This window comes from Halichoerus grypus, chromosome 10, assembly GCF_964656455.1.
Source record: "Halichoerus grypus chromosome 10, mHalGry1.hap1.1, whole genome shotgun sequence".
In the NCBI taxonomy this organism is placed as follows: Eukaryota; Metazoa; Chordata; class Mammalia; order Carnivora; family Phocidae; genus Halichoerus; species Halichoerus grypus.
In genome coordinates this window covers 17653146-17677246 of record NC_135721.1, presented here as the reverse complement: position 1 = coordinate 17677246, position 24101 = coordinate 17653146, and the positions used below count along the sequence as shown (strand labels likewise).

The 24101-nt window shown below is 39.3% G+C and overlaps 1 long non-coding RNA gene across 5 annotated transcripts in view; it reads left to right on the top strand.

The window, feature by feature from the left end:
* The window catches only part of LOC118543510 (uncharacterized), a 393677-nt gene that overhangs the window by 230250 nt on the left and 139326 nt on the right, over window positions 1-24101 (top strand). For 4 of the 5 annotated variants that reach the window (XR_013441614.1, XR_013441610.1, XR_013441612.1 and 1 more), the window contains 2 exons: window positions 20588-20703; window positions 21310-21468. This is a non-coding gene — a long non-coding RNA (uncharacterized LOC118543510). The remainder of the gene's footprint in view (window positions 1-20587; window positions 20704-21309; window positions 21469-24101) is intronic. The other variant, XR_013441611.1, reaches the window with a different exon arrangement.

Here is a 24101-nt window from a genome sequence, read left to right as displayed (position 1 = left end):
AATAATATTTTATGGAATCTTGCCAGGGGTTGATATCAAGACAATTTGCCTCTAGATTCCAGTATCAATCTCATTCATGTTTAACCTGGAATAATGTTTGCTTTTCTGTAATCACCTGTGTCTTTCTCACATTCTCTGTGGTTTAAGTCATTAATATAATCACGTAATTGAAGGTCTTTTTCTCCTAACGTTTCTTCACCTAATTTGGCCTAAGCTTCCTTCTCTTAACATGTATACTATTTACTATATGGCTGCAAATCATTGTAATTTACATTGTAACTATGGACAACTACATTCTTTAATTTATTCATTCAACCAAAGTTTATTTAGTGCCTGATATGTGTCAAGTTTTAGGTTTAAAGCTTGAGAAACACACTTGAATAAAATTTAGCCCCTACCTTCAAGAAGCTCCAAGTCTAGATGCTAAGGCAGTCATGTAACAAATATTTAGACAGTAGCATGGGATAAAAGCAATCATAGCAGAATGGCTGATAAACTGTAACTAAGGGTAGGGAAGGAGATTTGAGAAGGTTTCAGAGAGTTGGTGATATTCTCAAAAATTATTTAAAAAGGCAAAGACTTTCACTTGATACATGAGACAGGAAAAGACATTTCAGACAATGCAAAAACGTGTTCAGAACTGTGGAGGTTGAAAGTAACCTCATGTCTGCATTTGCATAAATTCCAGCAATGGTGGAACATGGTGGCATGTCATGACAAAAGATGAAACTGGAGAGGGAACTAGGGCCAGGCTGTGAAGATCATGCTTGCCTATTAGGGAATTTGGACTTGTCCTGTAGGTGACTAAGATTAATAGAAGGATTTTAGATAGAGGAATCACATGATCAGATTTACATTTCTAAGAGTGTACTTTGGCTGAATGAATATAAAGAGTCAATGAAGCTTTATTGTTTAGGCTCTGCAGGCACATGCCTAGGGCCCATTAGCTTTACAATGGCCCTCAAATTGTTTGAGACATGGGGGAGAAGAAATATTAGCTTTATAATTGAAAAGCTGCCAAGTCAAAATAAAAATTATTTTAATTAAAAACCTATAAACCATGGAGTTATGTTAACTACTTAACTACAGCTTGACTAAACTCTAAAATAGTTTCCTACTAATTAGGGAAGTGTTGTTGAATAAGCAGAACTCTCATAGAACAAGATAATATAACAACTTCACTTTATTCTCTCTCTGTCCTTTCAAATCCATTCTGTGGGGCTAGTTCTTTCCCTTCTCTTTAGATAGAAGATAAGGAAAGTTCTATGGCTTCTCTAGTCACTGTTCAGGAACTAGTCTATGTTCAGTCTAGTCCCCCAAACAATCTTAGTTCAGTAGTTAGAATGCCCAGTCCCACCAGTAATCAAAACTATATATTTATTTAAAGTCAATGGTTCTTTTCTCCTTTGCTTTGGGAATTTTTTTTTTTTTTCTACCCTGGGTAGAAAGAGGGATTTGGTTGGCTTTTTCTGAATTCAACAGTTAGGGATTTTAATTTGCTTTCTCCACTCACTAACTGCCTCTTGATCTTCTATAGTTGAAACATGGTGGAGGTAGTGTGAGGGGTGTGTGGTGGGGTGGGGGGGCTGATTAAAAATGGAAATGGACAACATGTTCACAAGTTATAAAGGAGGTATATGTATAGCTTGGCCACTTAGACTTGAGAGTGAGAGAAAAGGAAGCATTTACAATGACTTCCTTCTTGTGTGACATACTGTGGTGGTACCTCTAACTAGACCAGGCTCTGCATTTGTTCATTCAAGAAACATTAACTGCCAACCTTATATTTAGATCCATTTGAATGAGACATTTCCAGTTCTTGAACAGCTCACAGTCTGTTGGGGAGAGTAGCAAACCCATAACTCAAGTGTTCTGTGATGAGAACTATAACAACACTATGCTTTGGAAATTCTAAGAGCATAATGGCACACACCATGCAGCTTAGAGCAAAATGGGAAGCAGTGGCCTCTGGAAATGTCAAATAGCCAAACTTATTTTGGGAAATATTGATTGTGGTATCTGTGAAGAAGTAAAAAACAGTATTGGTTGTATATAGATCTAGGGCTAAGGAAAGGGTCTGATTTAATATAGAAGTTTAGGAGTTATCAGCATAAATGTATAAGCGGAAGCAAATGAGGTATATCATCTAGAGAGAATATTAAGTCCCTGGCTAATATTCATGAAGGGCAGAATGGAGGCATAGGGAATATGTAAGGGATAAAGAAAGACTGGAGAAGGATGCTGAGGATAACTGTGCAGAGGACTAGGAAGAAAACCCAGAGAGAGGAGTCCTAGAGGCCAGTGGAGAAGAACTCTTTAGGGATGAGAGAATAATTATTACTGTAAATACTGCAAAAAAGCTCAAGTGTTGCATCAAGGAACCAGCATGGTTGCTGGGTCAGATGGACCTGGATTTCCCCCAGCTTCTGCTTATAATCTGTGACTCTGAGCAACTTGTCTAACCATTTAGCAGTAAACTGTTGAGTCTTTGGTGCTCCTTCCAGTTGTTCCATAGAGTACGGGGTACTGATTCTCTCACAAGAGCCATGTTCATCATTTGTGCTGAAAGATGACCAAAAGAATATGTCCAGAGACACTTCTCCTTCCCTACCCTCTGCATCTTTCTTCTCAGCATCTCTTTCTATATTATCTAAGTCATTTAACGTCAGACTTTCTTTTAGTTTGAGTCCCTCCTGTCCCTGCTCCTTTCTCTAGCTTCTCCCTCTCCTGCAATTCAAGGCTCCTGGAATGCAGAGCTGCGTACAGATGTTTCCATCCTGTGAGTGCTTGCTGTTTCTCAGATGGTGTCTGAGCAGATGTTCTGGTGTGTATCTCCCTTTCTCTGCTGTTGTGTTTTCTATACAAACACCAGATTGCATTGCTGCCTCCTTCTTTCTGGAGAAAACCCAATTCACACCGGTAATGGAATAGGTTGTGCTTTCAGGCTGTTAGATATGGTCTGTGGTGCAAAGGCTTTGCGGAGCAGAGTGTTAGGCCAAAGGGCTTAGAAAATGAAACTCAGTGCTGTGACTTTATCTACTCATGACCTGCTGCATTTCTTCCATTGAACTGGTGTTCTATAAGAACATCTCTTTCCTCTACTTCTGTAGTCTTGCCCTGTGTTCCCATGTTCCTCTCTAGGTCTTTTGTAATTGTGCACCCTCACATGAGCCTTCCCAACACGCTGGGTTCTTTATCTTCTGACAACACATGGGGTTAGGAGATGGAGTCAAAGACTCCATGGAATTATTGTACTTTACAATAATAGATTTGAAGAGCCTTGGTGAAAATAGGGAGGAGGCAAGGTTACCTGCTAGACTAGGCTTGCAGGTAGGTGAACTGTCCTCAGGAGGGTCAGTGGTGACATGTTGCAGTGGTCTGCCTTCCCTCTTTTCATTTTCTCCTCATTCGTGAACTTGTCTTTGATTTCTTACTGAAATTTAACTGCAGCAAGGGACCCAGGAATATGGACGACAGTCCCCTGCCTTTACAAAGGAGGCTCTTTTACCTTACCTTTTGATTTCCCCTTAGGAATTTATAATTTGGCAAACACTTTTCATTCCCATCTTTGTTCCATTTACAGCAAGTAAATACATTTAGTCCTTCATGTGATAGAATGAGTTGCATTCACTTGTCTCTGGCCATCTCTCCTTATTGGAAATAGCAGTTTTGTTGAAGCTGCCCATGGTCCCTACCCAGACTCCTATAGACAAGGAGTACTCCTGTGCATTAATTTGAATGTCAAGTAGGACCCTGGAGAGTTAGGAAAAGATCCCAGGAGAGTGGTGATGGAATCAGGGGAGCCAAAGAAGAGGAGGGGGCTGGACTGACTCACTAACCAACGTTTTGTCCATATCCAGACAAGGCACCTAAGTGATTAAAAGCAAAAGTGGAGCTCAAATCTGACAGGTCTCAAAGACACCAGTACGGAGTGCATTTTACAACCCAGGCTTCCCTCACCTTACATAACAGATCATGTTCTGAAAACTTATATGTGAAATTCTCTCATTTATAGAAGCCAGCTGTACATTTATTTATAAAGTGAAGAGTATGCTGCAAGGAAAAAAAGTATGACCTTTAGAAGCAGACACACCTGAACCAAACCATGGCTTTACCACTTCATTCATTCATTTATTCAGCCACTCAGTCATTCAAAAATATTTATCATGAGCATTCACTGTCCAAGGCATGATGCCAGGAATGAGGGAGAGAATACTGGTAAATTTTCTCTGTCAACGTGGATAATTTAGTAACTTCTCTCAGCCTCAATTTCTCATCTATAAAATATGAATGATATTACTTACCATGAAGGTTGTCATGAAAGTTGAAATAAGGATTCAGTTTCTGGTATATATCAATTTTTGTATGTTGAGGATTATAATTAAGTAAGTAATATTTCATTTCACATATCGCATGAGGTTTTTTTTTAAGTGAAGCCTACCTATTTACAATGACTTACAATAATGTTATCCTTATTGAGGTTCCCTGAATAAACATTTCTGTCTTACTAATAGATTAAACTTCTACTCACTCAAGCTCATTGCAATGGAGATTTCAGAAATCAAATCAAGTTGTAAATGTTAACAGCTATAACATTAGATGTGGCTTTCTTCCCTACAGAAGAGCTCCAAAGAGCACAGGATTGGAAGTACCCAGGCCTGACTTAGTCTTAGCTTTGACACAATATAACCTGGGATTCCTTTGCCTCTCTGGACTCCATATTCTTCATCTGTGGGATAGTTATAATAATTTCCTTACTTACTTTGTAATGATTTGGAGAGATTAAATGCAATAAATAATATGAGAGTATGTTAATACTTTTACTGTGTAATTTTTTTGTTTTGTTTTCTTGTTTTTAAGGGAGGAATAACTGAGATGTCTTGCTCAGTTCTACATCTTCTTACAAATTATCCTATTTCTTACCTTTCCTAAATTTGCACACTTAGATATCTATTCTGAATGATAAGCAATAGTGTTGGTGTATCCTGATTTGAGAAAGGTGGGTTTGCCTAAATTTAAATTTACAAACTAGATACATTTGAGGATAACTGTTCACATTAAGAAATATTTTATTTTATGAAAGTGTTTTTCCTTGACTTCCTTAAACTAATAGGAGCCAACAGCAGTGATTTAAAGCATGATTAATGTTTTAAAAATATACCTATTATACAATTTGAAGTATCCCTGTATAGTAATATCAGAGCACAGGTTAATATTAGGATTTTTTGTTCCAAAACCTAGCTCAATGTACATAGTGATGGGATCGAGTAGTGTCTCCAACTACACAAAACACTATTGAGTCTTTTGCTATATGTTTACATTGGGACTTTGGTTTGGGGATTGGCTTTGAATTAATTCCAAAGAAACCTTTATACCCAGAAGGTCTAAAAGGAAATAAATTGAACGAAGTCTAAAATATAATCATTCAACCCACAAGTCCACCCTAAGTGCCTGTTGTGGGTACTTGGTCCTCTGCTGGGAGATGTGCAGTTGGGAAGTCTTTACTGAAGAAGTGTCATTTGAATTGAATCTTGAAAGTTGCGTAGGTGTTTAGCAAGTGAAAAGGGAGTCTAAGGGAAAACAAGGCAGAGAGGACTGTGTGGTCAGTTTAGAAGAAGGATGATAGAATCCAGGAAGCAGGTTTGAGTGTAGAGAGCATTTGGAGGAGTTCTGATGGAAGAGGCTGGAGAGAAAGTCAGGAGACAGATTGGGGAAGGCCTCCTATGCCATGTTGTAAAGTTGCTGTGAATGCAGACAAAGGAGTGAGTATTTGATAAAACAGCCTATACAAAGCACATCAGTTATTCTCCTCTGGACATTTGCTCTATAAATTTTCTCACTGAGAAATTCTCACTGAGTCGAGGCAAGGGCTATTTCGTTGTTATGCAGAGGGCATTATGGTTCTTTGCTAAAGATTGCACTCCTTAGCCCAGCATGCTGATGAGCTAAGGTTTACAAAGATACACTCCTGCCTGGGTAAGTCATGTTTAATGTGTTCCACCCATTAATTTGCTGTAGTAATAAACCATATGGATTATTATTTTTTTTTTCCTGAAGTGCTTGCTGTCTCCTTAGTGTGTGCCATGTTTATGGAGTTATTAAAAGGTTATCACAGAATCATATAAACTGGGGTTGGGAAACTGTATGATCTCTGAGAACACAAAAATAGCACAGGTAAAGTCAGTCAGCTCTGAGATGGGGGCCACAGAAGAGAAGAGGTGGGGATAGGGATCAAGGAATGGGTTAGGAGAGAGGGCATGAGCTGAAGGGGTTTTAGAGGGGAGGTTGGTGACAGGGACAAGAATGATAGGAAGTCCTAAAACTTAAGACTAGGACTCTGAACTTGATTTTGGAAGTGCTTGGAAATAGAGTAAATTACGAATTTCTGTGGTGCAGAAACTTCTTTGGTGGGAGCCATCTGGGGAGTGAGAGCCACAAGGAAAGACAGGCATTAAGCTATAAGGCTCCAAGGTCCTGAGCTTGCCTAAGATTGCAGAAATACAAAAGAAAAGTGCTTTGAGAAAAGTCAGAGGTTGTCTGCTGCAGCAGTTGGAGGCAGACTGAATGCGGGAAGCAGAGAAACGTGGAATCTGGGAGGACTCCTGGGCTCCTTGGCCGTCAGGACCTAGCAGGAAATGGCACTGTTCAATGCTTTCTTGCTGTTAATCATTTTTCTCATTTTCCCTAGTTGTTAACCCTGGGACCATACTAATCAACTCCTCGTTTCCCTGCCCGTGGCTTACATGGTTCCTTGGTTATTACATCTGAGTTTAATCATTGTCCAAACTGAGCTCCATGTCTTCCTTGCAATTTCACCCCTGATTCAGTTTGTTTTGCCAGGAAATGTAGCTGTGTAGAAATGGAAAGGATCTATTTAGAGAAAGGAGAGTCAGTCAGACAAGGGAGATGGGACTCTCCGGTGATGTATGGAAGATTCACGGCCCCCCCCAACCCGATCCCCAAGACAGTGATGAAAAAATTCAGAAAAATAAAGGAAAACCAATGCCATCCATGACTTACTACATTTCCTCTTTTTCTCATTGCATAAAGAAACCGGAGAGGTGAACTGGACAGCACAAAAGCATCAAAATGCAGTCAACTTGACATTTAAGTAGGAATCATTTGGAAGTCACGTTTGGCTTCCACTCACATCTTTTTCTGCATGGCCACCTCCGCTCTAGAAGTCTCTCATGTTTCAGAACCAAAGTGTGGAGGAGGCAGAACTAAGTCGATCATGGGTTCTTCCATTACGAGGAAGTGTCAGTGCTGGCTATTGTCAGTTGATCCCGTAAGACTTCAGAAATGTTATTTATCTCTCTCTAAGGTTCTCTGACTTGGAGATGGCAAAATTTAAAATCAGCTCCTTAGAGACCAGCTCTCAAAATATTAAGGGTATTTATGAATAGATATGGGTACATTAATTTTTTCCCTCGGAAAATGCTGTCAGATATTCTGATACCCTAAGGAATACCTCACTCTAGAGAATGGAGTATTTCCATCACGATACAAATATACCATTATTTTTTCCATCTTTAAAACAAATAAATATATATAACTTGACCCCCATTTTCCACATCAGCAACCATCTCATTTTGCTTCTTTAAGAGCAAATCTCCTTAGGGGCGCCTGGGTGGCTCAGTTGGTTAAGCAACTGCCTTTGGCTCAGGTCATGATCCTCGAGTCCCTGGATCGAGTCCCGCATCGGGCTCCCTGCTCGGCAGGGAGTCTGCTTCTCCCTCTGACCCTAACCCCTCTCATATGCTCTCTCTCATTCTCTCTCTCTCAAATAAATAAATAAAATCTTCAAAAAAAAAATTAAAAAAAAAAAGAGCAAATCTCCTTAAAAGAATCATCTATGACATACACTACCCCCAAATTTTTCTCTTCCTGTTCTCTTTTGAGTCCACCCAAAGCAGGCTTTCTCCTCCACCATTCCAATAAAAATGCTCTTGACAAGATCACCAAAAACCCCCATGATAAATCCAATAATTACTTCCAGACCCTCACCCTACTGAATTAATCAGGAACATCTGATACAGTTGTTTATCTTTTCCTACTGGATCTTGGATAATGCCTTTTTCAGTTTGGCTTCTAGGTGAAACACTCCCTGTGTTCCTGCATTTTACAGGCCTCTCCTTCCTGGTCTTCAATGTTGGTTTCTTGTTTTTCCGACTTCTTAATGGTGGAATGTTGCAGGGCTTAGCACTCGGTCCTTTTTTACTAGTTTATCTGCACTTATTTCTTCATGATCTCATTCAATCCTATGGTCTCACACACCATCTATGAAATATGACTCCCCACTTTATCCTCCAAGCCCAGACCACCTCCCTGAATTTCATGCTTACATATATCCAACTGATTACTCAGTATTTCCACTTGGATGTTGGATAGAAATCTCACACTTAGTACGTTCTTGATATTTTTCCCCAAATCTAGGGAAAGTCTTCCTCTTCTGTTATCCTGTGTCTGTCTGTATGCCACAGAGCTTGTTGGCATTCATCTCTTTCGTGGTCCTCACCTAACCATCAACAAATCCTACTGACTCTACTTTTGAAATATATGCAGAAATAGATCACTTTTCTCACCCATGTAACCACTGTCATTCTGGTCCAAGTCATTATCTTGGGTCTGGATTGTTGTACTACCGTTTATTCTTTGCATCCAGGTGGGATGAGAGGTGGAGACTAGAATCCAGAAAATAATGTAGGTTGCCAGTTCAGCGGTCTGATATTGACGTGAAAAATGCATGGATGCATTAGTGGGGTGGGGGCGATGTACACACAGAGGTCTGTACCAGTTACTTCTGTCCACCTGTTCACCACAGATCCATCTTCCACCATGTTGTGTTATACCCTGTGCTCCAGAAACCTGACCTCTAAGCATTACATCTCATAGGCTCTCTTGCCCTCTGCTGTGTTTGGGGTCAGGCAATGGAAGATGTGGGTGGGATCTCTGAGGGCAAGAGAATAGATGGTCATAGTCCTGAGCCCTCAACCCCTACCACACATCTGACAGTGACTTTGTTCCTATCATAGCACATTATCAAATTATCCTTACTGCATAGTTCCACCTCTCCCTGGGCTCTGCAAGCACCACTTCCTCCTCTTACTCATTCCAGATTATGAGTGTTAACTGGGTGTCTCATCCTGCCTTGTCAGTTCCTTTAACTCTGCCTGAATCTCTAAATAATCCCTTTGTTGGGCTCCTCTAAATAATCTTTGTTGGGCTTCAAAAAGATGTTTCCTTCTAGAATCCTTAACATAGGTAGAACTATTCTTTTGGTATGTAAATAAGTATTAAATTAATTACATCTTATGAAAGTAAACAACTATTCTAAAACACATTACTCATAGAAATTTAGAGATTCAAAAAATCTAAAGGGAAGAAAAATGTTCATTCCTTACTGCAATGTCACTAGATAGCCACTATTAACATTTTAGTGAATTGTAAAAAAAAATTACACTTTTTTATTGTGTTTAATTTGTATTTATATAATTTTAGTCTCCTTGTGATGTTTTAAAACATTAATGTCTTTTTCTTATTTTTTTCTTCTAAAATTTTATTTAAATTCAAGTTAGTTAACATATAGTGTAGTATTGATATAAAAAGAAATGTACGACATTTGGAATACATAGAAAATACAAAGAACAAGAAAATAAAAAATTCTATCACTTAAACTTAGAAAAATTAATTTTCTTAGAATCTTTCTTTGGGGTTTAATATAGTTCCTACTTTACAGAACATGGTGATTTTTAAAGCATAGGAAAGGCAGATTTGTTACAATTCACAGACCAAAAGGGAAATGAAGAGAGGCTTGGAATAATATTGACCACTGGTTAATTTTTATTGCTCTGTCCTATGATAAGGAAAATTTACTAGAGCTATTAAGTTGGAGTTTAAATTCTAAAAATCAGCTATTCAATTACCTTGATATAAAAGTTGCTTCTTTTTATGCTTTGTGCAACTCTGCTTTTGTGGTTGGGAGAGAAAGACTTTAGTAATTTTCTTGGTCCTAAACTAAAAACTTGTAAATACTGGAACCAGCGTTAGTGGTCTTTATCACAGTGGAGACATACTTTTCTCTTCAAACAGATTTCCACACAACAGTAGAGGAAAGATATGTCTTCAGAGAATTGCCCAGTTCTGTGAAAAGAAAGAAATTTGCTGAGGAGCAAAGCAGGTTCCATTTTGTACCTGGGATACATAATCTAAATTTGGCACATAAATAAACTGATTCTGAATTAGAGGTCCAAATGAGAAAAGAAAGACTGTCAGATCTCTTTTTTTTCGTATCATAACTTTCCTAATTGAGCTTTATTCATTTTGATTTTTCCTTGAGTCACTCAATCTGTCTTTAACAAATTGTTTCAAAGGGGGTAGGTATATCAGTGCTTTATGTCCGAATCTCTTGAATATTTAACTCCCTCTCTGTTCCTTTAAGACATGAACATCAATTTATTTGTGTATGTAATAATTAGGTTTCAACATTTTTTTCCTCAAAACTTTAGGTGGTTTATATTTTTGATATAGCATAATGAATAGGTAAGAGGTCAGTATATTCCTGTCTTTTTGAAACATGTATTTTCCTGCATATTTACTTAAAAAAAATATATATATATATATATAAATTTAAGATAATTTCCAGCAGGTTACCAGGAATGGCATAGTCCTTTCATTGATTTTTACCAAGCATGTAGCCTAAGCCCTATTAATCAATATATATCATGTATCTGTTCCAACTCTACACTAAAAAAAATTGCCTTGATTATGACTTCGTTACAAAATGTTCTTTTTTTTTTAAATTAGAAATGTGCGTTGTGGTGAGGTTGAATATCTCTATTTACTATTTCCCCCATTGTTTTCCATCTCCTGTTTAGTTTTCTCCTCACTCTCAAGAATTTCTCCAAGTTGTTCTAAAAGTCTGATTTGGTTTTTCACAGAATCAAATCTGCTCTTTACTGCCTTTGATTTGAATTTTAATTCTGCTCTTTTTTCCCATTTTATTTGTAATATTCCTTTTTTTCATCCATATCTCTTTGTATTTTATCTTTTAATTTTGGCCTGTATCATTCTTATTTTTTTTCCCGCTCCCACTTCTTATAGCATTTTCAAGGAAATACTTATTTTGTCTAATTTTCACTTTTCAGAATAAAGTTTCAGCTAGTGTTTCCATATTAAATTTTTTTTTCATCTTTCATATTGAATTCTATGCTCTTCATTGAATATTGTTTTTTGTTTGTTTTTTAGTATCTTCTCCCTTGGTTTCTTGTTCATTTTTTTTTAAAGATTTTATTTATTTATTTGAGAGAGAGAGACACACAGCGAGAGAGGGAACACAGCAGGGGAAGTGGGAGAGGGAGAAGCAGGCCTCCCGCCGAGCAGGGAGCTCGATGCAGGGCTTGATCCCAGGACCCTGGGATCATGACCTGAGACGAAGACAGACATTTAATGACAGCCACCCAGGCACCCTGATTTCTTGTTCATTTTTAATGATCTTTTCTTTTTTCTTCTTTAAGACATTTTTTAGTGTTTTCAAGGAGCCAAGTTTGATATTGTTAAACACTTTATGTTCATATTCTATTTTTATTAATTCTATTCCTATTATTTTCTTTTTTTAAATTATTTGAGTTTGTTTTATTATGTTGATCTTTCTTAAGATGGATATTTAGACCGTTCATGTTCAACCTTTCCTTGTTTCTAATATAAGGATATACATTTCCCTCTAAATACTGTGCAAGTTTTTCCTTTTATGTTTAATTTTTTCTTTTTTAAACCTCTAATTTCTATGTTTCATTATAATGTTTTTTTTTTTTTATATATGAGTTATTACAAGTATGTTTTATAGTTATCTTGGTGATATTGAATCCAGACCTAGTCCTATGGTGGTCAAGTCTATTCCTCAATTCATTCAGTGATTATTTATTGAGGTTTACTGTGTCCAGTGCACCATTTCAGATGTTAGGACTTCATCAGTGTATAGACCAGACAGACTTCTAACTTTTTGGAGCTTATATTCTAAAATGGGGAGAGAGACAGTGAATGTAATCAGTAAGTAGGAATTTTAGAAGGTGGTAAGTGCCATGTAAATTTAAAAGCAGGGTAAAGGAGATTGTTCATGCTGTGTACGTGTATGTGCGTGCATACGTGTGTGTGTGTGTGTGTGTTATATGTGCTGTGGTGGGGAGAGCATGGGGTTTTAAATAGAGTGGTCAAAGAAAGCCTTCCCAACAAGGTGAGATTTACATATGTCTTGAAGGAAAAAGGGGATTCTTCTCTGGGGAAGAGCATTCCAGCCAAAGGGTGCATCCAATTCAAAAGCTCTGGGGAAAGATCATGCCTGGGTGTTTGAAGAAGCCAGTGTAACTGTGATAGAGTGATTGAAAGGACATGGTAGAAGAAGAGATGAGAGAGAATAAGAGTGGGGACAGTTAGGGTCACTTGGACATTGGCAAAGAGACCCAAGATCGTGATTTATTTTTATCCCATCTTCATGAAAGACTCGTTTATTCAAAGGATATTTTATTTTTCAGATTTTTAAAATAGAAATGGCTTTACCTTGACCTCTAGGAATAAGTAGATGACTCCAACAAATAGTACAGGATCTTTTAGGCCTTTGTGAAAACTTTGGCAATAATCGCTTAATCTGTGCTGAAGGAACTCAAGGTTTTGCTCTCTTTTAATCTGATCTTTATATAGGAATCATTCACTCATTTAGTCAACAAATACTTTTTTCAAAATTATTTATATAAATGTTCTTTTGCTTAACTCTAGGAGATTTAGACAAATCAATGTGCAGCCATTCCATTTGGTTGTTTTATCTTAGAAATTTGAAGGACTTCAAACAGTTACCATTATCACAACAGACCATTACCCAAACTCTGCCTGAATAATTCTGTTCTTCTTGTTTATAGCTGAATTCATTACTGGATACTTTAATATTTGCCAATTTTATCTTGCAATCCATCAGATATTTGAAAATAACTCCCAGACTCCCCTCAAATCATATCGTCTCTGGCCCTTGCATTCTAGATCTTTCTACCGTTCTTCAAATTCCTCATATATCTGGTGTTTCAGACCCCCTGCCATTATGTTCACCCTCTTTTAGACAAGGATGTTGTGATTCTTACATTTCCGTGTAAGAAAAATTCCTGCTCTTGAATTTAAATTTTTACTTCTTATACGTAAAACTTCAACATTGGTTATGGACAAAAATGTGATGAAAGCAGATCAATTTGATCCCAGCATTGATAGCCATGTTAAGTATTTTGGCACTTTATGGAAAGAGTTTCCTTCTCTCAAAGAAAAGTTCTGTAATAGATCTTCCTCAACCTTAGTGAAATTGATTAATTACTTCAACTTAATTGATTGTATGCAGTTTTCCAACTGTTTCAAGATCCTAGAAACCAAACTGAGCCTTGAGTCAACATCTTTCTATTTGGTTCCATCTGTGTTTATAACTAGCATGACTCCTGGTTCCAAACAAGTACCCAATATGTTGCAAAAGCAGAGAGGCTAGGTATTCTCCTAGTTTAATTTCCTATTTGTGATATGAATGAAGTTAAGACTAACCTGATGAGGTGTAACTTTTCCTGTTCTATTTTTGCCCTGGTGATGAATAGCACTTTCCCTTAGTGTCATGTGAATTTGTTCTGTTTTGAAAAGACCCTTGCTTGATTTATCGAAAAGTTAAGTTGGCAGAAGAAGTTCTCAAGTTATATATAAAGCATCTGTCCACTCATCCAAACCTCTTCCCAACAGAGTTTCATTTTATACTTAGGGAGATCTACAGGAGGTATTTCTTCTTTGGAATCTTCTTAGAACTTTTGAAATCCCATCTATCATTCAAGATTCACCTAAAAGTTATTTCAATATGAAATTTTTCTTCCTCAGCCAGAGTAGCACTTTCTTTCTTTAGGTATCAAGATCTACTCCTAGAACCTCACCTGTAGATTCTATCCTACTTTGTTGGTGTCAGTTGTATGCATCTACACATGATCAAGCTTCCATTTGCAACTCCTACTTCATACTGAAAGTCCTGGTAGACATTTCTTTTTTCCTTTCTTTCTTGACTGACAAGAATCTTAACAGTCTTGCTCAGGTAGAATATATCATTGTGTAAGTTATGATGAGAGGCCCTGCTTCTGGCTATAGAGACCTAAAAGTCTGGAAAATAGTCTTCTTTTGCTCCCGACATTGGGGCATGGGAACATGACTTAAATTAACTGATAGCATAGTCCTACCTAGAGTCCTAATTTAGAACATTGATGCCCATCAGTAGGGGCTTTTGAGAATTGGTGTTAGTCATGGTAGGGACAGGAACCATTTTTTTGGTGGGGATCATGGCTCTGGTCCAGGAGTGGTTTCCAGTGTCTAATGGTAACATCAGTAGGGTCCCATCCAGACCATTCCTATAATGTGATCTTGCCTCTGGTTCTGGTTCCTGCCCATTCTCTGTAGCTGGCTCTTCATTTACATGTTGAGTTTGCAAACTACCTGATACTCTTCTAAGAAACCATCATTTTTTTTTGTTTGCAACCAAGAACCCTGACTGGTGGAGGAAGAATCTTTGTTTTATTCAGATTTGTTTACCCTGCACCTAATAAATGTTTACTGAATGATTTAGAGCATGTTGGATATGATGTCTGTGGGAGCCCCATGGGGAATCAGAAGGCCAAATTAGCTCATTAATTACACTTTCATGTTAAATTTTAGAGTGTGTGATTCTAGAGAAAGCTTTAGAATAGTCTCTCTCCCTTTATCCTTCTTTTCAGTTCTGAAGATCTCAGTATAGATTTTCAGCAGCCTGTGGGGTTAGCTTGTGCCTTTTTAACTTTTGTTGGTTGTGATGTTCAGTTGTGCTGGAAATTACAAGCCTGAGAACTTTCCTGGACATCTGGAGTCATTAATGGACTGAAAGTACAGGAGGGGCATAACTGAGTGGATTGCTCATTCTTCCTGCTGTGTGGCCTGTGCTGGCTGCTTTGGAATTGCAAGTACCAGGGACCTACTAGGCAGAGGGGAGAAAAAGTGGCACCACAGCAGTTTCTCCTTGTTACACTTTTACTAGGTCCTGATCTTGCCAAGGAATTTGCAAAGATGTGAGCTTTCCAGAATCCAAGAACAGAAGTCAAGGGAGGGGGAGGGGAGCCCTGTCCTTCCTATAACCAGAGCTCAGGGCACAGATACTCTGGGTCTGGAAAAGGGCCTGAGGTTTCCTGGTGGCTCCATTGCTCTGCCACCTCCTGCTGGGGCTTTCCTGGCACTGGCAGAGCCCTGCGCATGCGCGCGTGCGCCATGTGCAGGCTGAGGCTGTCAATCCCTCTGGGGGGACTCACCGGCTGACAGCGAGTGATGAGTTTCCTAATGCGCCCGTGATGGCTGCAGCCCCGCCTGGAGGCTTGGCTCCTGCTCAGCAGCTGCCACACAATCGCGCTGCTGGCCTTCCCCACAGCCTCAGGGGAGCCCCGCTCCAGGTTTGTGCCACTTAACTGACTCCAGAAAGCTGTACATTTACACCATGGGGAGTGAGAGAAGTGTGTTTATCAACCACCAGGCTTGGAATGAGAGTCTTCTCCTTGCGGGAATGCATCAATCACTTCTCAGGACTGACCCTTTGTGGTAGTTCCTCTTGTAAATGATGTTTTGCTTTCCCTGATTGCAGAACGAAATGAGAGCTTTATAATTAAGTGTGCGGTAAACGATGTGGTGGTGGCCCTTTGGGTCCTCGGTCCTCTCAAAACAGCTAAGCGTGGGGGTAGCAGCTTTGGGAAAGATGGGATTGATTGGGAATTTCTTCCAATGTCCCGGTTACAGTTAGCGAAATGGCTACTAGGTGATTTCTAGGTGACACTTGACCTCAAACATGGCTTTAGGTTTCTGCTCGGGAACCTGCCATAGCTCAGTTTATGCCAAACCATTTAAATGGAAAACCCACCGGAAGCCTCTTGTGTTCCTATTACCCAGTGAGCGATGGAGCCTAAGCCCAGGGCTTGAATTCCAAAATTGGAACGAAGGGGCATTTGTTCTGTTTCCCGAGTGGCGATGAAGCATTTTCAAGAACGTTTGGAGACAAAATTATGTTGATTTAACTTAGGATAAGATCAATGGGTTGTTTTTCAGAGAAAGATGAAAGGCCATCACTTCTTTACACACCCCCTCTATCTCCTTTGGAAATAGACAGCCAGTGAGAACATCATCCCATGTACTTATTAGCAGTACTTCTAGGCTGCGCCTATTAAATGAATTGTTCTGAGGTCAACATGAAACGCCAACTGGAATGTAACAAAAAGATATCAAAATAGAACAGCCCTCTTTGTGATCATTAAGACAAAGTTAAAAAGGGAGAAATCTATACTATTGACCCAACTTTGATATTTTCTGCTTTCGTTTAGGGTCATCACCACAGATCTCAGTTACTAAACTCATTACATGTTGTAGAGGTTTCCTAAGCTGTGTGATTAATAATCCTCCTCTGAATCAAGGCATCACAAATAGTGTGTTACTCTGCTGCATGAGAAATAGAGCCACCAGGATGAACTAGTGTCGTCTACAGCCGAGGACTGTGATTTCTTTCGTATCAGCCTCTTCTGACTAATGTTCGGATCCTGAGTCTTGTATGACTTAAGTTGCACTGAATGACAAACAATGCTAACTGTATTATGGGTCTTTGTTCCTTATTGGCTCTAGGTAGGTACCATCAAGAAGCCTTCTCAAGACCAAAGGGGAATACTAAAGAGGTGCCAAGATGATAAGCAGCTCTGTGGGGCTCATCTGTCAATGCACACCCTCTCCATAAATATTTTCACCTGGAAGTTAAAACATCTAACTCATAATAACAAGAACAATAGCAGTAACTACTCTTTTTTTGAGTATAATTACAAGATGATGCAATGATTCCCTTGCACTGTGTATTGGAGTTTCCTCTTTGACAGGTGGATTCTGTTATTAGATCACAATATTCCCAGGCTTGTTTTGGTATCTCCTGAAGGAGTGGGACATCATGGATGGAGTAGCCTGATTTCAGCCTGAGAAACCGGACTTTGGAAGGCAGACCCCTGGATAGATTGGAGTGGCAAGACTTGCAGACCCCCTCACCACTTTATCCTCTCCATTTTGGCTTTGAAAATGGGAAGATAGCTCTTTGATTTTGGTACTCTGCTCATAGGTTGGATGGGAGCCAGGTTGTGGGTGCCTCGAAGGCAAGCTGTCCTGTAAGTGGACTATCAAAGTGTGTGCTTTGTGGGCTTTTGCTTTTCTTCTCTTTCTCTCAAAATTTGAGATTCTTGGCTACATGGGTATGTATATGTATATGTATATGTGTGTGTGTATTCACTATACATATATATACACACATATATATATATGTAGTGAATCTTATAAACTGTCCTTGAATTATATAGAGGATTATTACATGAAAGATTTTGGCTCTCCTATTTCTTTCTTTATAGCAGAAACCATGCCTTCTTGAAGCTAGGGTAATCCTAGCAGCAGTTTCAGGCAAGACTATCAAACAAATGGTGATTTGGGCTGCTGTTCTCTTTTGGAAATTATCTCTTTGGACGTCCTGGTCTTCATTTTATTAATGATAGAAAATAAAGGAAATAGAAATATTCCCATATTACAGATGAAGAAAATGAAGCTTAAAGAGGGTGTCATTCTAGTAACAAAAGCAAAGGTGGAATTGGGACCTGTGTTAGTCTGGTGACAAAGCCCATACTACATATGTGATGATAATATTTCATGGCCTAGAGGAGAGGCTCTAACTTGGCCCAAAGGAGAAACCCATCTTTCCTCCTCACCTCATTCTCCAACAGCTTCATACTATATACACACGTAAACTAAATAGAATAAATTACTCTCTATGGTCATCATGGCCAAGGCAGTGACTGGGATGCTGCCAAATGGAGCCTTTTCTATGTGACTTTAGACCAATATGTGTCCTAAGGCCCAAAGCTCTGCAGCTATGACAGTATTTCTTGGCAAGCTAGAGAAGTCATCCTTGTAATGTTTCCTGGCTCAGAGTTGGTACTCAATGAATTTTTATTAAATTGAACAGAAGGTTCCAAGTTTAGTGTAAACCTTAGGAAGCTTTTGCTTTTCTAAACACTTGCATATTTATTATCTTATGTGAGCTTCATGAAACATCTATGAAAATATCCCCACTCTGCAGAGCTGACAAGCTAGTTACCAGAGGACTTGAGACTGTCACAAATTCATAGCATAAGTCAGTGTTAAGCTGGGCCTGGGAATCAGGTCTTAAAGTTCGTGGTGCAGTGTGCTTTCTGATTTCTTCTTGAGTATTTCCAACTGGTCTTTAAGTGTCTTGAATTGAGAGGAAAAAGACAGTATTTCTCTAAATGCTGAGTTCTCTTCCCCTTAAAAAAAGGAGGAACTGATGGCAATGATGGTGATGGTGATGCCAAATAATTGTGTTGAGCAATCGATCCATATCCTTGTGTTCTCACCAGAACTCTCCTGGTCCTTGATTTCCTGTGGTTGTCTGAGATCGGGGAAATCTTAGTCCACCCTAGAGCCCTGTAATCATAGGCTGGGTACACACAGTTTCCATAGGATTTTATTCTGAAGATCCTAAATATGGGTAAGTCCCCAAACACAGATAGTGCTCTCTTTAGGACTGGGTACTTTTATGGCCTGGGGAAGGAAGCAAGACTGGTGGTCTTTCTTTGGTTGTAATTTTAGGTCTATTCAAAAACTGGTTTCTAGTGAGTATGGCCTGGGGTGATTATGGGCCTGGTAGTTATTGCTCAGAAGACCTCAGGAGTCAGAATTTTTTATTGAGTTGGGGACTCCAAAGTTTAGATCCCACAATGTTTGAAGTCAAAAAAACTTCCCCCTAGAATCTTCTTACTCAAAACATGGTCCTTAGACTAGCAGGATTGGCATCACCTGGGAATTTTTTGGAAAAATGTAGACTGGCATGCCCCTCTTAGGACTGCTGAATCATAATCTGCATTTTAGAGAATCTACATGTGATTAATATGCATATTACAGGTTGAGAAACACTTTCTGTGATATCGTGATTTATCGTAAGAAATACATAATTGATCTTGTCCCTGGTTTCTGGCACAGAGCTCCTAAAACCCTTGGAATTTCCAGTGAGGAGAGCAAGGAAGGTGTCTTTTGTTATGTTAATTAGGCGACTTTTGGAATGCACCTGAAGTTGGGGGCTGGTTGCCAGGGGAGCCAATATGATTAGAGAGCAGAACTTTTAGTCACTCCTGGACCCCCTTGGAGGGGAGAGGGCTGGAGGTTGAATCAATCACCAGTCGTCACTGATTGATTTAGTCCATCATGCCAATGTTATAAAGCCTCCATAAAAACTCAAATGAAGCGGTTCTAGAGCTTCTGGGTTGGTGAACACGTGGAGGTGCTGGGAGAGTGGTGTCTCTGGAGAGGGTATGAAAGCTCGTGCCCCTTTCTACATAGCTATTCTATCTGCATGTTCAGGTGCATGTTTATGTTGTCTTTTGTCATATCCTTTATAATAAACCAGTAAACATAAGTAATGTGTTTTTTTGAGTTCTGTGAGCCCCTCTAGCAAATTAATCAAACCTGAGGAGAAGGTCATGGGAACCTCTGATTTATAGTTGATCAGTCAAAGTCGCAGTGACAACCTGGACTTGGGATTGGCATCTGAGGTTGGGGGCAGTCTGGTGGATCTGAGCGCTTAACCTAAGGAATCTGATGCTGTCTCTTGGTAGACAGTGTCAGAATTGAGTTGAATTATAGAAACCAGGTGGTGTCTAAGAATTGGTGGTATGGGGAAGACCCTTTACACATTGTAATTGAGACCCAGAATCATTCACTTCCCAAGATAGTCTTAAGGGATACTGTATTAATCAGGGTTCTCCAGAGAAACAGAGCTGATTGGAGATATATGTATATATCTCCAACATGGACACACCCAGAAATAATGTTTAGACAAATATCTGGGCACTCTGTGATTCAGTCAGGTTGACATAAAATTAACTATCACAAGATATCCAGTCACCTGACTATACCTGCTTTGGATTAAGAATTCTATTGTTGTTCTTGCAGAACAAGGAGAGTAAGCTGTCAGCCTCCATTTATTAAGAGCCAAGGACATTGCTAAATGGGCATTAAAGTTGATTGGAGGCTGTGTTGATCAGTCAATGTAAGCTTGAAGTTATAGTTCCAGCTATCCATGTGGTCCATAGACCAGTAGCATTGGTAGCACACAGAGGAGAGCTTATTAGATGTGCAGAATCTCAAGCCTGCCTCAGTCCTGTTATATTAGAACCTGCCTTTTAACAAGATCCCCAGGGGATATGTATGCATATTAAAATGTGAGAGGCTCTGCTGGTATTTGATCCAACCAGAAGTGCCTATCTCTTTTCCTTAACTAAGTGAGGAAAATATATTAGGGTTCCACCACAGGCTGTTTTGGGGATGGATCCTTCTGGGGGCACTCTGAAGAAAAATAACCGGGCACCCTAGAAAGCAGTGGTTCTCAACCCTGGCTGCACACTAGCATCACCTGAAGAGATTTAAAAGGAGCCTAATGTCTGAGACACACTTGCTGATAATCTGATTTCATTGGTCTTAGGTCTGGCGTGGTCTTGGAGACGTTTCCAGCCTTTGCAGATGAATATAATACCACTGCTGTAAATGGAGCACAGAAGCCCTTCTCCAATCTCGCTTCAGTTCTGAGTCAGATCAGAGGTGAACCTTTTGAATGCTTATTTTAATTTTTCTTAATTCTGAAGTAATCTTCAGGATGGAGAGAAAATGTGGGCAGCTTGTGGCACTGAGGGAAGAAAGGTCGAAGGACACAATGAAGGAACAAGGCATACACGGGGAAGCAGAGGAAAGTAAAGCCTCATCTCGATTCTTTGGAGAGTAAGAATGTTTTCCCTGAGGAGGCAATGACCCAGCGTGTGTTGCTGTTACAGTAACAGTAAAAGGTCTTGGAGGAATGAGCATTTCATATAAGGAGAACAGTGAAGAGATTCATAGCCCAGCCTAGGAAAATGAGTATATAGATACAGAACCAGAGAAAAGACAGGGTGCCCATTTCAAAGTCTGGAGGGATGCACATCATTTGTCTTTATTTCCAGCTATGATGGGTGTTTCAAACAGGTGGTTTAAATTAAAGAAAAAAAAACAAAGTTTTCTGGATGGACAGTGATGAGCAAAAGTTCTTTGGCAGAAGGACTGTCATCTGTTTGTTTGGGTTGATACGGGCTTTTGTTTCGTTCTATGGAGACAAATGACACTATGTCTCTCCGCCAGTTACATTATTAACTATACTGGCATTTTATTTCTAAGTCAAGGGATAATCTGAGGCTGAGCAAAGAGGAAGCACCGAGAAGGGGCCTCGCCACAGGCTGCTGACTACCTGACATTTCGCAATGAAGAATCATTGCCTCAGAAGTATTCTGAGCTTCTCAACACTCCAATCAGAGAACTGTTCTGATAAAACTCAAAGTAAGTTTGTTCAATCTGCTATCAAACCACAGGTATAAGGAATCATATTCCACGCATTAAAATAATTAAAGCCCACTCCTTTCTTGGTCAGTGACAAAGATGCGTCGCTACACCTACCAACATCCAAACAGCATCCTGTGTAGCTTCCCAAGTGAACTGCAGGGACTAAATGTTAAGAAGGGCAGTGTGACTTGGGGAGGTAGAAAAGTTATGATGGAAATAGTCGTGGCTAGAAATCGTAAGATATCAAAGGCAAGATGCAGATGTTTAAATAACCAACATGGTTCAAAGCCCAAGCTGCTGATAAAGACAAAGACCCAGTCTATTGAGGAGGATAAAGATGAAGGACAGTGGGTTCCATTGAGAGTGGTTGGAAGTACATGATATATCAAAAGAGCAGAGAGTTCAGTGGACTGGTTAACACCAGTTCTAGTGACATTTAAAGTTGTCTCTGAAAGTACAATGCCCGTGAGCTTGATACCTGATTCTGAGAAGAAAGTATGAGTTCAAACAGCAGGATTGCTTGGGTCATAAGTGTTATTGTAAACACCCATGCCTTTGTCCCAGAGTATGACAGGATTCAATATCTTTATTGCCTATTCAATATCTTTACTGATGGCTGAGATGAAGGAATCGACAATGTGCTCATCAGATTTGCAGACTATACTAAGTTAGGCAAATTCACTAATAGCCCCACAAGACAGGAATATAATTCGAACTGATCTTGACAAGATGAAGTGACTTCCTAGTGGGTCACTTTGCACATAAGCAAGGGTTCCAAGCTGTCCACAAGCTAAATACAGAAGTCAAACTTCCCTCACCTTTTCTCTTTTCCAGACCTCCATTAAAGTTCTGGATTACATTCTCGACATAAAAAATGTAAAGGAATCTAAGGAAACAAGGGTTCAAAAATGCAAAATGTATACATAATCAAAGGGAAAAGGAGAAATTATGTCCACGCATACAGAAGGTGCTAATAGCTGTGTATTCAGTGGAGAAGGATGGCAGGAGGGAGGGAGGGAGGGAAGAAGACAGGAGGAAGATAAAAAAATGGTAGCATGGGATAGAACAAATGAGACTCTTATGGGTAAAATCTCTGTGACCTTTAAGGGAAGAATCATTACTCAGAGCTGGAAAGAGTAGATATTCATCAAATTAAAACAGGACGGCACCAATTGGTTTCCTGGTGTCCCGCTCAGCTTTGAAATTTTATGATACCTGACTTCATAACTGGTATTTCCTGTCACTGGGAATAAGCAAAAAATCACAGTTGGGATGTGAGCCCATGGTTATGGAGAATTATCGAGATGAGGCTTTACTTATGGAAGGGAAATCACTTTTTTTTCCCCCAAGTTATTCAGGAAAGACTTCATGGAAGAGGTGGAATTTCAGTGATTATTTAAAGGATAGACGATAATTGAGAATGGTGTTGAATTGGGAAAAGGATAAGGGATACACGTTGCCAGCCAGATTACCAGGAACATTAATCCCTGAGTCTATTAACGAGAAGCTATTAGGATATCACCCCGGAGCAGTTATGTGTACTTTTCCCAAGGCCTTCCAGAGACAATGACTGAATTGTTATACTGTGCTTTTCAGATATTCCAGGGGGAATTTCTAATCTGCTGACTAGAGAACTGGTTTCACTGAAGTCAAAGAAATGAAATATTTCTTACCTACTCTTTCTCCTCCTTTTCCCGGGACCAGTCCTATTTTAAAAAGAATATAAAAATTTTTTTTTTTGCAAAAATGCTATAAACCTACTACTGATCAGACAAAATACTACATAATTACTTAGTTATCTGATATTCTAAGAAATGAGTTACTTGCACACAAGTAAATGTACTGTCCATCAAATCAATTGGAAAGCCTCCAAGAACAGGACCCCTACAGTCTCTAGATTTAAGGTCCGTGAGTTCTTATTCATCTCCGGTTTATCTTTAGTGCATGCATGGAGTAGGACTGAAAATAAACACTTGCCAAAAAGAATGGGAATGCTGCATATTCTATATAAAGGCATCTTGACAGGGACTGTATGCAAAGTGCATCTAGGGAATGTGTCCATATAGGGTGTATTCAGAAAGTTACTATTTTGGTAGAAATCTTTGTGCCACCTTACCTATTCTTTTCCTTAATGCTTCCAGGCTAGACTATATTTCCTGATATACAGTCTTGTAAGAATCAGAGCAGTATGATCCACTGTCCCAAAGTTGATTTTTAAAAGTCCAAACAAGTATGTGAAAGAGATGCTTTATTGTAAGTCACCAATGTCTTTTTTTTTTCTTAACGACAGCCAAGTGTAAACACAGTTGTTACAGTGTTATACAGGTCCTTGTTTTGTATGTTTTAACAAAGAGTTATAGATTTTTAACTCCACAGGAAACTCACAAGTGCCTTGCGCAGCACACTTATTTTCATAATGAGGAGAAACCAGTGCCTTCCTCCAAAGTACACATCCGGTTGGTGGTAAGGCCAGTGTTAAATGCAAGTTCACTTGGATTTTATTCTAGGACCCTTCTATACTCACACATCCATCGTCATATTTATGGGAAACCTTCAAATGCCTCTCACCTCTTCAAGGGAAAATGGCTGGCTTTGTCAATGAGGATGGAGGAGGCTCTTATTCACTAAAA